This window comes from Chironomus tepperi, unplaced genomic scaffold, assembly GCF_022539635.2.
Source record: "Chironomus tepperi strain 1889 unplaced genomic scaffold, CSIRO-AGI_Ctep_v1 contig_68, whole genome shotgun sequence".
In the NCBI taxonomy this organism is placed as follows: Eukaryota; Metazoa; Arthropoda; class Insecta; order Diptera; family Chironomidae; genus Chironomus; species Chironomus tepperi.
The window spans coordinates 1,247,989-1,264,306 of record NW_027226190.1 but is presented as its reverse complement, the minus strand read 5'-3'; positions in this window follow the sequence as shown (position 1 = coordinate 1,264,306).

Here is a 16,318-nt window from a genome sequence, read left to right as displayed (position 1 = left end):
TGCCGTGGCAAAGTGAAATATAAGGAAAGAGGCAAATCTACCACCCGAATAGCACAAAAAGTTTAGTCGATCAAAAGATTTAGTTTTGGATTTGTTTTAAATTCATGATTAGACCAACTTAATTTTGGCATGATTCCAGATTTCGGATCTTTTAACCGAATTGAGCTAGAGTCAGATGGAATGTATTTTGTTGTATCCTAAGTTCCACATAGAAGCATGGTTACAGTAAGTAAGTAAGTAATCAACATGAGCTATTCAGACCAGTACGTGAGTAAGACTTATGTGACGGAGTGACCATGTAAAATCTGTAGCTCTCTATTTTCTGAGCACGTGGGTTTTATTTATACGAGAAGATGATTTATAAATTATTTTAAGTAATTGTTGTCATCTGCGGTCACGGCATTTCAATGATGATATTTTGTAATACAAATCATGCAAATCAGAGCTGGGAGACATGAGTTATGCAGAATTTCAGATACATTCCTAAAAGTTTACTGTTGGATAAAAATGCTATCACATGCATCGCAATGCCTATAAAACTTTTAATACAGAATGATTTATGTTATTGCCTAGCTCTCGGTCTATGCAGTTAAATGATTTCCACACTGAGATGGTCGCATTTAAATATTGATAAAAGCATCCATGATGAAGCTACAATTATGTTGATCAGGATTTTTTAGTTCAATATCAGTGAAGAAGGCTCGGTCACGGAGCTGTTAAGACTCCGCCAAACCCCTGTTCAAGACTCTCTATTTTTAGCAGCTTTTTAGGCACCAAACAAAGACGACATAAATTTGGCGTTAATAAATGAGGTTTAGAGGAGCCTTAAAAACTTCGTCGCGGAATCTTTTCATTTGTGTCGCTCGGGAAACCAAATTTGTCCGAAATTACAATTGGAGCGTTTAAGATGATTCTTATCACAATTCATAAAAACCCACTAATCCTTTAACAAAAAAGCTAGATGGACATTCCACTTGCTATCATTAAACTTCTGTTTTTATTGATCTAAGCATAGTCCCGAATTCCGATCGAATACCCAAAATCAACAAGAATCAAAAGTAAAATATATTCGCATAAAAAATGTTTATAATCCATCCCGACCCAAATCCCAACAACCCAAGCCTATAAATAAATAAAAAGACACTGAATTGCCTTTCATTTCATTTTCATGTCGATAGCATAAAAGAAGATTGAAAAAGGAGGGAGAGAGAGAGAGAGAAAGAAAGAAGAAAAAAAACAATATCCACTATCACACAAAAGAAAGTATTGTTAGGAATGGAAAATCGATATCACCAAACAGAATTCTAGCGCAATAAAATTCATATAAAATGTGAATCCAATTCTGTCTCTTTTTTATTCAATTCTTTTCTACCACCAAACACGAAAAACTGTAAAAAGAGAAATGAATGAAATGAAAAATTAGAAACGGTCGTTTGCCGTTGCGAGGTCATTTAAAATAAAATAAAATAAGCGAACTTACAAAAAAAAAAAGTTTTCATGTCACGAAGACTGTACAACAAAATTTATTGCATACAAATAGCGACTCTTGAACAAAAAAAAAAGTGAAGGCAACGAAAAAAATGAAATTTTATGAAAATAAACCTACAAGCTAAATGTGCCGAGTAGAGAAGAAATACGAAAAACGATAGGGGAACGAAATCAAATAAAAATGAAGTTTTGTGGAAGTTTTGGGAATGAGAAAAATATCGATTGATGTAAGATTTTGGGTTTTCTGGGAAACTACGGACTTATGAGGGTACTGGATTAGGTTTTCTAAGAGATTAGTGCTTAGCTTTTATGATTATTTAACTGCTGAGACCTAATTTGGCCTACAAAAGATAAAAAATCAATAAATTATTCATTTTATGTAGTTTGAATCTAGAAGAACTCACAAGTTCTTCCTTAGTTTTTTACGATTTTCTCGAATTTAATCAAGTTTTACAAAAATCTGTTTAGACAGTTCTTTAATACTCACAAAACTCTACATGAATCTACCACCAAATCTCCCCTAGACCCCCTCAAATCCCCACAATTTCAATAAAATCTGTTCATTTAAACTTAAAATTTCATTTCTTCACATCTTGTGGAATCAAATTTTCGCCTTTTTTGTTTGTGTGCCCGATACGACTTCAACCTTGCATATGTGTGCGTGCCATTCGGATCTCTCGACGTTTTTTAATGCGAACGAATATAAATTGAAAATAGAAAAGACTGAGAAATGAATTTTGCCTTCAAATCCAATTTTGAATGAAACTTAAAATTTTTTTCTGTCTTTTCTTTCTGCTTCAATAAATTTCTCTGAGTGTTTTTTGTGTGTGAAGGCGGAAATTGTAATTGTGGCTTTCTTGGGGCATAACATCTAACTTGATAGAACAACATATTAAAGACGGAACTGTTATTCTATACTTTTTGGAATAGAATAGAAGAAAATCATCAGTCAAGCTGTTTTTTTTTGCAGCCACACATCATCACAAGACCAAAAGCGTCAAAATTGATTTTTCACATTTCTCATTGTAGGCTCTACATTCATAGTTGTTGTAAAGAGATAGGATTAATCGCATGTTTACGTGAAGGAATTTGCAATGTCATGACAGTGCTGTATTGAAGTTGCATGAGTAGCGTGGCTTTAAATGTTACAGATGTCTCTGATTAGAATTGAATTGTTATCAAGGCACGAACGTATGCACTGATTTAGATTGTTGTACAGTAGCTCATGGAATTAAATATTAAGTAGTGACTTTAATGGGAAACTAGAATGTAAGGTTTACAGTCTAAAGGTTTTTGTATCATTTATTGGTCGTTGTCAGCTTCATTTGGATATATTCTGTAATTTATTTAAAGTAACAGCTTCATCCTAGAATCAAGAACTAACTAGCAAATTCATCCCAACCTCAGTTAGAAGTATATTCGGACTTCACTGAACTAGATTAAAATGGTTGAGTGGCGACGACTAGACATCAATCAATATTCATGTCGAGAAAGTTTCGAGGCATCTCTCAAGCGGCACAATGCGGCAAATCGTGACAACTTCATGTCTTGCCGATAATAATTACAATGACGCAGCAGTGTCCTATAGATAGGTTCTCAAGAAAGTAAATGTAACTTTCGTATGCAATGAAATGCTGTGTCACGAAAACTATAGCTTAATATCTCAAGCATGAAAAATCATTTTGAAAAGTTTTTGACTACTAAGTTAAGGATTTTACGAGTCTGCCACATAAGCTAGTCTTAAGAAGAACAGTCATTAAATGACCATGTTTCTAACTTCCGTTCACTTGTAATGTAATCGCAATACACAATAAGTGAACAACTTCTACTAATAGAATTAGTAGTTATCAACTTGACATAGTATCGCAAGTTCTCTCGGAAATTGGGTAGCCTACTGAAAACTTTTGTTTACCCCAGACAAATTTCGAAACAGCGAAGCTTCGAAGCTGACCAAATGTTAAACTCATGGATACCTTCTCGGGGTATCCCCTGATATCTCTAAATACACCGCTGGCTCCCGAGTTATTTTCCAATAATAAATATAATACTGTCTCTTTTAACAGCACTTTTCCATACGTTCCTTTGTCACCCTCGTGTATTCATTTACACCAAAGGACCACAAGACATTTAAATTTAAGGAAATCTGTTTACATAAGACACCAAAAGTGGATCTTGAACGGAATCCAAACATTTTTAGAAGTACGATGAAAACTTTCTTCTTTGGAGCTGTGGGAGAAAGGAGTACAAACACAACATGAATAGTTTGAGAATATACATCATGAAAATTATGAAGATAATCTAAAAGTCACCCTAAATTCTACACACAGAGCTTGATATTTTCATCAAATACCTTGCATGCTATCAGAAGGAAACAATGTTGTTAAGTCAATTATTCATGAGTTCGAGTTACAATTATGAAGCATGCGCTGAATTGCTCATTTCTCTTGTGGCATCGATTTAAATATATTTTTCTTTCTTCTGAAAAGCTTATACAAAGCAAAACATGCAGAAGATGCGACATTAAAAGATTTTTGGGTTTTCTTCTTCCTTTGTTCCATAGAAATTTGTGCTGTATCTTTCAAGGAAATGCAGAGCTTCTGTTTATACTTTGCAAACATCATCAAGACCCTTAGAAATGAAGCGCTTCAAGTTACTTATGCCTACATTCCTACACTTTTCATTGTCCAATTCTTTCCAAGATACACAAGCGGAATCCATACAAAATTAAATTTCATTGTCATTCTCAAATTACGTTTCAGACATGTGCGCAGTGTTTCATTTAAAAAAAGCTATAAAAATCATCAAAATTGCGTTTTAATTAATTAGCATTTACTGCTCACTGCTCCAAATATTCAATGCAATTAATCATCATTATTTGGCAGTTCAAGTCATTTAGAGAAAACTTTCTACACACCTAATTGCCTGATCTAAAATTGCTTTAAATTGGAAGTAAATTAAAAATATTAATTTTGGGTCCCTTTTACTTTTGCTACCTTTTATAGATGCTTTTTGGAACTTCTTCGGATTTACAAACGTAAATTATACACAGGCTGTGATTCACAGCTTTATTTGATTATCGAAAGAATGTCCAACTTTTTCACACATTTATTAGAATTCTGAGAATATTAAAGAATAGATTAGAAGAATTTTTAGATTCTTGTTTCATGACATAAAGAATATTTGTAGTTTTTAATGATTAGAATCATGAGAATCGTGAGTTTTTGATTTCATTTTCATTATTGGTTATTTTTGATATTGAGTAAAAAATATAATTATTGGCCGTACAGATCAATTGTGATCCATGAAGTGAATCATGGTCATCCTAAGATCTCACCTGAAACTGACTGTATCTCTGCTATGCTTTCTCGCTATCGGAATCGGGACCGGGAAATCCCAGGGTATCCCGAAAATTTATCGGGACCGGGATTTTGAGAAAGTAAATCTCTGCAAACCGCTAAATAAATAAGCAAGATAATAGAATTTAAATCTATTTTGTTTGCATCGCTAAATTTGGATAAATCTCAAGTGCTATACACATTTGTAAAGCATGATTGAGGTAGAAGCAGTGCGTTTGTCTCATTTTTCTTTAATTTTGCTCAGATTTACAGAGCCGAAAACAAGGCAGAAACAATTTTCAAATATTGAGAGAGATTGAAGGTTACTCGAATTTCTCATGGAGTCAATCTTCAGAGGCAAATCTTCTAATATTATTATAAAAATCTTGGGGAATTGGGGAAGCCGAAGTCTGACTTTGAAAATGATAAAATGTCAAGTGTGAAGATTCTAGTGATATTCCCCGATATCGTTAAATACAACGCTGACAACTGAGAAATAAAGCAACTTAAGTTAAACAGGACTGGGTTAACGACGAAGACCCAATGCAAACCCAAATTGGAACATCTGAGATAAATCCAAAATGAAGAGTTTTAGAAGAGATCGAAGTCGACTCGAATTTTATATAGCCTTGATTTGACTTTTCCATACAAAATCCGGGTTGACTTCGAGGTTTGACTGCCATAAAACAGGATAAGAGACTGATTTTAGGTACCGTAGTGGTCTTTCTGTACTATATAAGCATGTTCTTTGCCTGTTAGGATTAAAGCCAGTTAAAGCTAAAGTAAGAATTGCCTGAGTGCCTTTCATCATCAACTCTTCATAAATCAATAAAACCTGTGAGAAAATCAATCTTCTTTACTCTATGTCTTCATAATTCTACATTCTATTGAATAAATTCCTTTAGAAATTGTGTAAGACATCATCCTACTTAAGTAAAAAGTCTTGTACTTTCCAAAATAATTCTAAAATAAATCTCATAAAATTTATTTACTCAAACATGCGAAACTCATACAAAGCTAAGTAAATAATACATAAAGTCCATAACATCAAGTCTCTAATTTTGAGCGAAAAAAATTAAAGCTAGTCGTAATTTTCAAAAGAAATTAAATAAAAAGGAATAAAAAATTAGCGCAAGATGAGGCCAATAACATACTCGATTTTATTAACATCCGAAAATAAATGGCACAGCTAAAAATTACACGAAAGAAGCATTAGAGAACGAGAGATGAAAATGGAGAGATGATGATTTTATTTTTTGCTATTTTTGTACAGCTTCGGTCTGTCTTGCTTTATTATTTCTTCTAGTTCACTTCCATAATCATTTTTGATTTTAATCGCTTCAATCAAATTGTCCGTATCGAATTTTGTAATTTTGTTAATTTTAGAATATGAAACAAAATTGTAACGGTTAATAGCTAAGCTTTACGTGAGTAGATTATCATTGAAGTTGTTGCTACACTATTTTATAGTAATTGAATAAAGTGCTTCATGGATTTTTGTAAAGGCAATTTAGAGTTGTGTACAGCTTTTGATGATACATTTATTGCGAATTAGATGTAGGAATAGATTGGGAATTTATTCAATCTATAGTGTGTCCATAAGCTTCATGTCCATTAGCTTCATTCCATAAGATTCATCAGTTTCTAAAGGAATATTCAATCAAAGTTGGCAGGACTTGGACTAACATTTTTTGTATCCGGGCTCTACAAGTTAAGGTTTCCCGAAGTATCGATCTCGACAAATTCTAGAAACCAATAACGAGACTTCCTGGAAATCTCGGTATCGGCATCGGGAAACCTTAACTTGTAGAGCCAGGACACAAAAAAAAAGTATAATCCAACTCCAGTTGAGACGCCTCCACATAGGAGTTCTGTCAAATCTTCGTTCAAATAATGATACTTTAATCAATTGGAACTTCCACTGTTGACTTGCTGATGACTATGAATCAGAGAATCGTTATAGAAACAACTATGACTAATAAATCTAAGATTATTTAGATGATTTTTCTTGAATAAATTGTGAATCAGTGAATAAATAAATATTTTAGCAATTGAATGCCTCTGAGAAGTAATTAGCAACGCGCTTAGCTCAAACTTGGTCTGATAACTTGAAGAATGTCAGTTCGAATCCAGTCATTTCCAAATTTGTATTTTTCAGAAGTTTAGATACTTCAACTGTTTAATGACACAGAGATCAAGACTAAATTATAGCTCTGGGAAACATTGGATTAAGGAATGTGTCAGAAAAATGAAGTATAGCACATAATATCGATGCATAGATGCAGAAAATTGCAGGCCTGCGCATCTGGGCGAACCCTAGTTAGAACGGACCTGAAAGTTCATGTTATGTCAATTAAAGATTGGAGCGAGAGCCTGAATTTGTTCAAAACCTAGTTATGAACAGCTTTCTGATCTTCCTAACGTCCAATAACTTGGTTTGTACGGAACTAATGCAGCAATTAATGCCTGGTTTATGTGTTATTGTTAGCTCCTGACTGAGCAAACAAAGTGCCTTATTAAGCAACTTTTTCGATAACAAGTTCAGTAGAAATGCGTTAAAAACCCACAACCGATAAGCAGTGCCAAACATTCACCACAAATCAAGCAATAAACCTTCAAATTTATTTGTTAAAAGACCATATTAAATTGTCAATACAACTGAATTCATTGAGCATTAAGACATCATTTATCATCCATACCTTCACTTTGTAAATAATCATAGGGAATAGTAGGCTTTCATTCCTTTAACAATGGAGTCTTGAATGAATAAAGCAAAGCAACCTTTCGATGAACTTTCTATTTATCGATCGATTATTTTTTCATATTGTTTGTAGGAATTTGAATAAAAAAATAATCATCAATTCCAACCCAAATCGATACATGTTGATGGTGTTTTGTGAACGGCTATCGCTGGCTTTTAAGCAAAACAGTTCTTTTGTCATATTTTCACTATAATTTTAGATATGAAAGAGTTGTGGGTAGATGAACTTTTTTGCAATTATTCATAATTCTTAATGTACAAAGTTCAAGGTTGATGTGGAACCAATCTTGTAAGCTCTGAAAATTAATGGAATTAATGTCAATTTCAATCATTATGAACTATTTAGGATTAAATATACATCACAGCAAGCATTTTATCAATAATCATAAAATATAAGTTGCAGCATAAAGGATCAATATTAATGAAAATGATAAATGATTCAGCATAAAGCTATAGGCAGCCTTCCTTCCCTATTCAGCCTTCAGCCTTGTAAAATTCCTCATTAATTACATAATCTGACTTTCTTAAACGGATTAAAGTAGCGTTCAAAAGCCTTGAATATCTTATCAAAATTCTCATAGTCATGCTTCAGCATAAAGAATTTGTCCCTGATTTTGTGCGATTCAGGTCCCATCATTAGCAAAAAATAAGCAATTTTCACATCGTGTGATTCTTCATGAAGTTTCTTGATTGTCATGAAGCACTTGAACTCGTCTGAAAATCGTTCCCACTCATCTGCTAGATTGTCAGCCTTGAAATTGAGCTTGTTGATGTGAATTGGAAATTCAGCCATTGTGCTTCTGTGTTTGAAATTAAATTAGAATTTTTGTGAATTTTCAAAGGTTGCTTAGATTGAAATATAATCTTTTTTAGGCTTACTATGATTACTAATGAGGATTTCGTATGCCTTAATCAATCCGGAACTCAATTAGTGCCAAAAATAACCGCATAATCTGAGCTTTATAAATCACAAAAATTAAATTCACAGGAAAATGGTCACAAATTCATCAATTCACATGTCTGATTAAAAGCTTATCGTCATTAAGTTCTTTATCTTATCAAGCAACAAAAAATACAAAATGATCCACAATTTCCAGTTTAATCAACTAAAAATTCAATGTAATCGATAAAGCTTGTTGAACTTTATAAAATGAAATTCAAAGGAATTCCTTCCACCTTAAAAAGTATCCAACGTAAATGTAATTATTTTTATAGCATGCACAAGTGTTGCAGTCGAACGGCGATAAGCTGTTTTTTAATTAAAATCTTATCTCTACTCAACCTGATTTTAATTAAAGTTATAGTTATCTGTAGCTGATGTGTGCTTTAATAAATATTTCAGGTCTGTAGTTAAAATAGTTTTAAGGTTGAAAATCAAAGGATTGGGAGGTCATCGATATCTGTAATCTATTGGTAATATCTGTCAAGAATTTCCATAGAAGTTTATAGAAGTTTCTGATTCTTCCCATCCGTCCATTAATTGCGGACATAATATGTTAACTGGAATGGTAAGATAATGTATTGAATTGCGTTTTGGTACTTAGCTCCTACTCGCAGACACAACGAACATGATTTCAAAATTCACGGATACTGAAACTTAAAAAAATGTACTTGGTTTAAGCGGGATGTCCGATAACTTTTCATTCACTAAACGGTCATTAGCTTTGATGTGCATATATTTAACGCGTAGTTATCCTTATCACTGAACGAACATTTAAGTGTCTCTTCGGAGTAATTGGTCGAGCGCTTTTCTCAAATTTGGTGGAGTAACTTCAAAGTTTTCGGTTCGAATCCTATTAATTACAGATTTGAGCGTTTTCAGAAGTTTAGATACCTTAACTTTTGAGATCAAGACGAAACATGAGCACCGAGTAAGGTTGAATTTATGGTACGAGTTTAGATAATTTTGTAGTTTAGCGCAAGAAACTGGAACTATAGCTACAAGAGATTACCTTATGATACTGTAATAGAACACACCTAAAAATATCACTTTATGCCAATAAAAACTTGAAACGATTATAGTTATTGATTCTTTTTACTTCTCTATAAAAAAATTAATAAACATTGTAAATTAAAAGTATTCTCGACCAGCACAACGTGTTTGCTAGGAAATTGCTTAGTTGCAGTATTAAGAGTAAGACGCTTAGTTGCCCTGACGAAGCCGTGAAGTGCTGAATTCAATCAATTTGAGAGTTGGCAGAACTTTAGAGTGGAATCCGGACTTTTGGAGTTCGGACTCCAAAGTTGTGCCAATACTGGCGAAAAATGTGGTTTTGTGCCGCTTAGGATTGTGATTTTTATACAAGCATTCAAACAGCATCAAAAACAGTCATTACGATGTCGACAGGCTCATGTATTGTTGTTACAAAGCGGCATTTTAGCATCTATATTGAGCTGCTCGGCTAGAGTTCGGTCGAATAAATAAGCACGCAATGAACAGCTAACTTTTTTCTAGTATCTAAGGCAGTGGTGGACAACCTGTGTGCCGCGGCAAACTGGTGTGATGCGAAAAACTTGAAATGTGCCGTGACACAAAAAAGGTTGCCCACCCCTGACCAAAGTGATTCCTTTGCATTTTATAAGACAAAATAAAATTTGCATGTCTCTAGAATTATTGTGTTAAATCAATTAAATATACAAGAATTCTGACATGCTGCAGACACTTTACAAATTTATTGCAATTCTTGAAATTAAATGAGCCACATGTACAGCTTTAATTAATATATTTTCCATTGAAATTCAAATAAATTACATTTATTCAAATCATTTAAATATTTTACATATCCCGACACCTCTCCCATGCATACCTTACAACTCTATAGACAATAATACACAAAGCAAAAAATTCAATATTGAGATAAAGTTCCATCCGAACGAAATATTTTGAATTTAATTTTACCTCAGGGAATTTTCCATCGTCTATTTATAGTATGTATAGTAAGGTAAAAGTTTCCATTGACCAAGAGTTGAGAAAAATGAAAAGTTAATGTCTTATTTCTTGTGGACAGTTTCCTTTGTCTAAGAATCAGGGGTGGATAACCTTTCATGGCACAACTTGGCAGGGGCGTAGCCAAGGGGGAAAGGACCCACCTCAGAGAATTTAAAAACCGTTAATTTTGTAACGGTTTTTTTATTTTTAAATTTTTTGTTTGACTTTTTGAAAAAAATTCAAAAAATAACGGTCGAGCTTCTTTAAATGGTCGAACGGACAGAATACTAGTGTGTCGCAGCGCACAGGTTACCCACCACTGTCTAAGATTGTAGACTCCTTACCATCCAATTGTATAAAATGTATTTATTGGATCTATTATTGCCTTAACTTTCTTCATTATAATTCAATTTTATATCCCCCTCATGAAGATTCTATGCTACAAGATACATGCTTGCTGGAAAAATGTTCACGTTTAAGCAATTGAAAGTATATCATTGTGTATATATGCGGAGGTTTAGTGTTAATCTCTTTATAACTTTCCTTAGGGCTATATGATAAATTACACAAAAAATCATGTGTTCTGTGAGGATTAAAATGGAATTTATGCTTCGTTTCTCAATTTATTAGCTGTCGTTACGGAAACATGTATGTTACACATTATACAAGATTTGTTGCCATCAAAATTGGATCCAATTATTTTAATACATTTTTGATGCATGTCATAACTTCTGGTACAATGGCGTTCTTCGTCCAATTATTGTGTAAAAATTCAATAACAATTAAGGCATTTAAAAAATTCAACAATAGACTAAAAAATCATCCTCAATTTACTTCCAATATTTTTTGTTGTTCAATTCAATTCAGACACGAAGTGTGACTTACACAAGCTTATGCATTCCCACTCACACACTTGACGACTATTGTAATATACATGATACTTTCTTCTTATTCAAGCAAAGTGCAACGTCATTGAGAGCTGCATGATATAAAATATCTTCTGCATGTGTTTCTCATATTTATTTCCCAACGCCAACGCAAAATATTGTTTTTTACTTCGTAATATGCATGTAAATTATATAAATGGGATGGGGTCATGTCCACTTTGTCTGTGATGTAGATATTTTGTGCTATTTTGCATTTTTATTGCAGTTTTGAGCAGAATTGAGCTTATAATTCCAATTTGATCGGTTGGTTGGGTGACTTGGTCGAGATCTCAGCAATCAGACATTCTAGAGAGCTTGGATTTGAAGCATTAGGTCCATCTTAATGAGTTGATGGGTTATCACTTGGTCTGAGAGATTACAGCTATCTTTAAATGCTTTAATTAATGATTTTTCTGCTGTAATTAATGATTTCTTACAAAATCGTTCAAAATTTCCCCCTCGTTAAATATTTGAATATTTTTTGACCGTTAAATTTCACACGATTTAAAAACGATGACTTTCAACATTTTTTGATATTGTAATGCATAGGTTGGACATGACATTCAGATACTACACTGATCCAAAGCATATTGCAACTTACTACAGACTTCAGCCACTAATGATGCTAAAATAAACCAAGAATATTAATAACTTTCCACCATACACTCATAATACCAATTTAAATACACATAAAGAAATTCAATAATGAATGCCGAACAACATAAAAAAATTTTTATAGCATATAAACTTTATTTCACTTGACCATTTCATTATTTTTTATTTATGTACTTAAGAATTTGCTGTAGCCAGACAAATGAGCATTCAACGGTACCAAAAAAAGAACATTTATTTCATTGTACTTCCATAGAGATTAGCATTGTAGTTCACAGCAGTTTTGCTGACACAAGTTGGGATTCGTGGTCAACCAGCATTAAAATTTCAACTGTGACAGAAACAGACTTTGTGGTAAGAATGTCATCAAGTTGATGCAATGTAAAGGAATGGAGATTTTTTGGCAGCAAACATTTAGCAATTTTCTGAGGATTTTATTGCCTTATTTTAGATCCAAAAATAGCTTCAGTCTCGAATCATTACAGGTGCCGCCATTATGCCACAACTTCAGCAGCTCTACATGCTCATAACATCCAAAAATTCCATCGAAAACACATAAAAATCAGCTCATTCCCTTTTAAAAATCAGCACCACAACCAGAAGAACTCCTCAAAACCCAGAACATATTTTGATTGAAGCATGTATACATCAAGTCCATATGACACGTTCCAGTTGAGAATATTGCTAATCAATAACAAATGTTCTATATGCTGCTATTTTTAAGGCTAGAAGAAAATATGTTTGATCTAAATTTGATATTATATAGGTCTACTGATGATAAATAATGAGTGACAAGGAGAAAATCGGTAATTAAATCCACATGACTTTTCAGCTTTAAAATTGAAGATTCATCTTGGTATATAAAGATGATGAATTTATTTATTATGGAAGGTTTGTTATGAATTGTTGAGTATTGAATTTTGGATTTTTGGAGTATTTTATGATTTTTACTCATTGGAAACCAGCAATAGGGCATGTTTCAGAGAGTATTTGAGGGAGGCAATTGATCACAATTGATCTGTCCGGCCAGTGAAGTAATTATAATGATATTCACTCGATGCTCTCAATACTCACATATTTACTTCACAGGTCGTACAGATCAATTGTGATCCGTGGACTTTCTCGGATTGTCCCTGAAACTGACTCTATCGCGGGCCACAAGACTGACTATCATTTGTCAATTTCCAATATCAAATCCAATACTTCCTTCCATGAATCACCTATCATCAAATATCAATGGTAGTGCTATATTAGGAAGTCGTTTGACATATAAGCTATAGGAAGCATATTGTGCTATAGGAAGAAGTGGGATGGGGAGGGTAAGGAAGTCAAACATATCCATATTTTGGGTTTCGTAGTAAGCGAATGACTCTTATGTCCTAAACATTTTTATAACTATCTCAAATTACCAAAGAACTCTTGGAAGGAAGCTTTCGATAGAGACAGCATTGCATTTAGTATTGGCAATTGGCAGGCGGAAGCCGACGATAGAACCAGCTTTAGGTGTTACTGAGGGAAGCCATGGATCTCAGTTGATCTGTATGACCAGCTAAGTAATTAAGTAAGTAAGTATCTCAAATTCACCATATCCTCAAATCTGTACAAATTGAGATTCAATATTTTACGTAATGTACAATCAATATAAAGCCATAAAATGTAAGTATTGCACAATCTAATGAATTTAAATTTGAATTCTGCAGAATTTTAAAATAATTTTAGTCCAATAAAAGTACATTAAAATGCAATCTAAATTTCAATAAGTTGACCCGAGCTACACAAGTAAACTATCACAACTTGTTAAAAGAAAGTTAAAAGAAAGGGCAACACGAAGGAATAAGCCTCCGCCATGGAGCTTTTAAGGCTCTGATAAATCTCTTTTATTAATACCAAATGGAAGTTACCTCAGTTTGGCGCCCATATGGTTGCCTTTTGACCTTTATTTGTGTCGCTCGGGCAGAAAACGTCAGCAAAGCATAATTGCGATCTAATCATAAATTGACGGCTATTTAAGGTTCAGTGTACCGGCAAAAATAAAATTTGTCGCAGTGTCCCGCTCGGGTGTTGCATTAATTTGAAGCATTCGCGCTTGTGTTTGCATGTAAAAATGGGTAAAAATAAGTCAATATATTCAGTGTAAGCTTTCTGCAACATTTAAACATAACATTCCATATAATATCAATGCATTTTTTTCCTCAATCTTAAATAAACATCACGTTTCATTTCTCAATAAACAGCTACTAAGCATCGCAACTAACGTCAACCTACTTATTTTCTATCAGTTTGTTAATTTACATATCATCACTTCGCGTTCATGTGTCACTAATTTCATTTTAATGAGTGAGATGAATGATGGAATGAAATGAATGAACGAGTTTTTTGCGTTAACTGAAATGCATGCATCATTACTCCAATCGCGTTTGTTTCATGCTATAAAGGAGAAATCGTCACTAATACAAATTAGTTTATAGACGATAATTATTATGAGACGGATTCTATTTAAAGGCAGAGATTGAAGAAAAAATATTATTAATTGGATTATTTCTTGGGGATATTTATTGCTTGGTGCAAGTTGTGGGCAATTTTAATGAAGTCGTTAATTGTTTTTGGATTTTTGAAATTTTTTGGTTCAAATTCTTTTTGATCGTTATCTTTTCTTATCTTTTTGACGTTATTTTCCGATTTTTTTTTAAATATTTTCCGACCGTTATATTTTCAAACTATATTTCTTATTACACTATCGATCAAAATATTCATAAATGCTGTCTACAGGGCAGTTAAGTTGACAATATTGTTAGAATTAGGATTAGATTGTCGAAAAATTCAAACATTTCGAACTCAACTTATTTTAAAATAAAAATTTACGTTACGAAGAAAAGTTAAAGTAACGGTCAAAATAAATTTGAATTTAACGACAATTTTTTTTTTTTTTGAAAAAATTAACGGTCGTTTTTGAGACAGCCACACTCTGCATCAAATGAATACCGCCTCAATTTGTCATCCATATAACTGCCAAAAAATAGACGGCTTCCATTTGTTGTTAATAAAAGAATATTAGCGGAACCTTTAATGTTCCGTAGCGGAACCTTCTTTATTGTGTCGCTCGGGATAAAAGTCGACTTCTTTGAGCTCTGGATGAATATTTCGTTAGCTTGGAAGTGGATGTCAAACGAATTCCAAATGACTGTCAGATGGATTTTTCTAGGTTCTAATTTAACTGCTTTTTAGACTGATGTGTGAAAAACACTGGCCATAGTATGTGCCAATCAAGAGTGTTGCATTTGAAGAGACGTTATTGAGCTTTGTTTTGGAGATGTGATAATACTGTACTTTTGGAATCAATAATTGGCAAGTTCAAGCCAGTAATTAAATTTTAAATACCTTTAAAATTTTCAATCCCGAAATTAAAATGTACTGAATTCCAGGACTATATACAATTTAATCCAGGTATTGAAAACCCTAGATAACATCCATTGGAAGCCATAGATCAAAATTGAATTGAACCAGAGCTCGAAGTCTACTCGAATCATGGAAGGAAATGTCACCTTAAGTCAACATGACTCGATACAAAATTCTAGTCGACTTCGAGCTCCAATTTGAGCGGTCTGCGCAACATAGTAACTAAGTAATTTCAAAATGCCTTAACCTTGCTTCCGTAGCATGTTATGAATCTGACAATGTCAATATAAATTATTAAGAAAAATTCTCATTGAGATTATTTTGCAGCTATAAAAATATTTTTGTAGTCATGCTATATAAAAAAAATGAGAACATAACATATTCCGGCTTTAATGTCAAAATATGTGAGATTAAGCCATTACACTTGCTCATTTTTTTTATTATTATCAGCAAAAAAATTCTTTAATCCCTCGAATGTAAAAAGAAATCAGCATGAAACCCAGAAGTTTTGTTTTATATTTAAAGACCTAAATTATCTTCATAAAAAAGAGCAAATTTGAGAGAACCTTTATAGGAAAAAATGTGTGTTTTTCCTACTCCTGCGCTCATGTATGAATTTTCCCCTTTTCAAAATTTTCCATACATTTTCTCTCTTTTTATGTCGATTTCATTGAGGTAGAATGACACGATGATGTGGCTTGGCAAAAGAATGAATGAGAAAAAAAGCGATTAAATTTTCAAAGTGGAAAAGCGACAGCTGTAAATTTTTTTTATGCTTGATATTTTCCCGTGGTGCCATGTCTTAAAAAAAATTAAAAAGAAATTTTCTGATTTTTTTTTTCTGTACAATCATTCTGTATTTACTTGATAT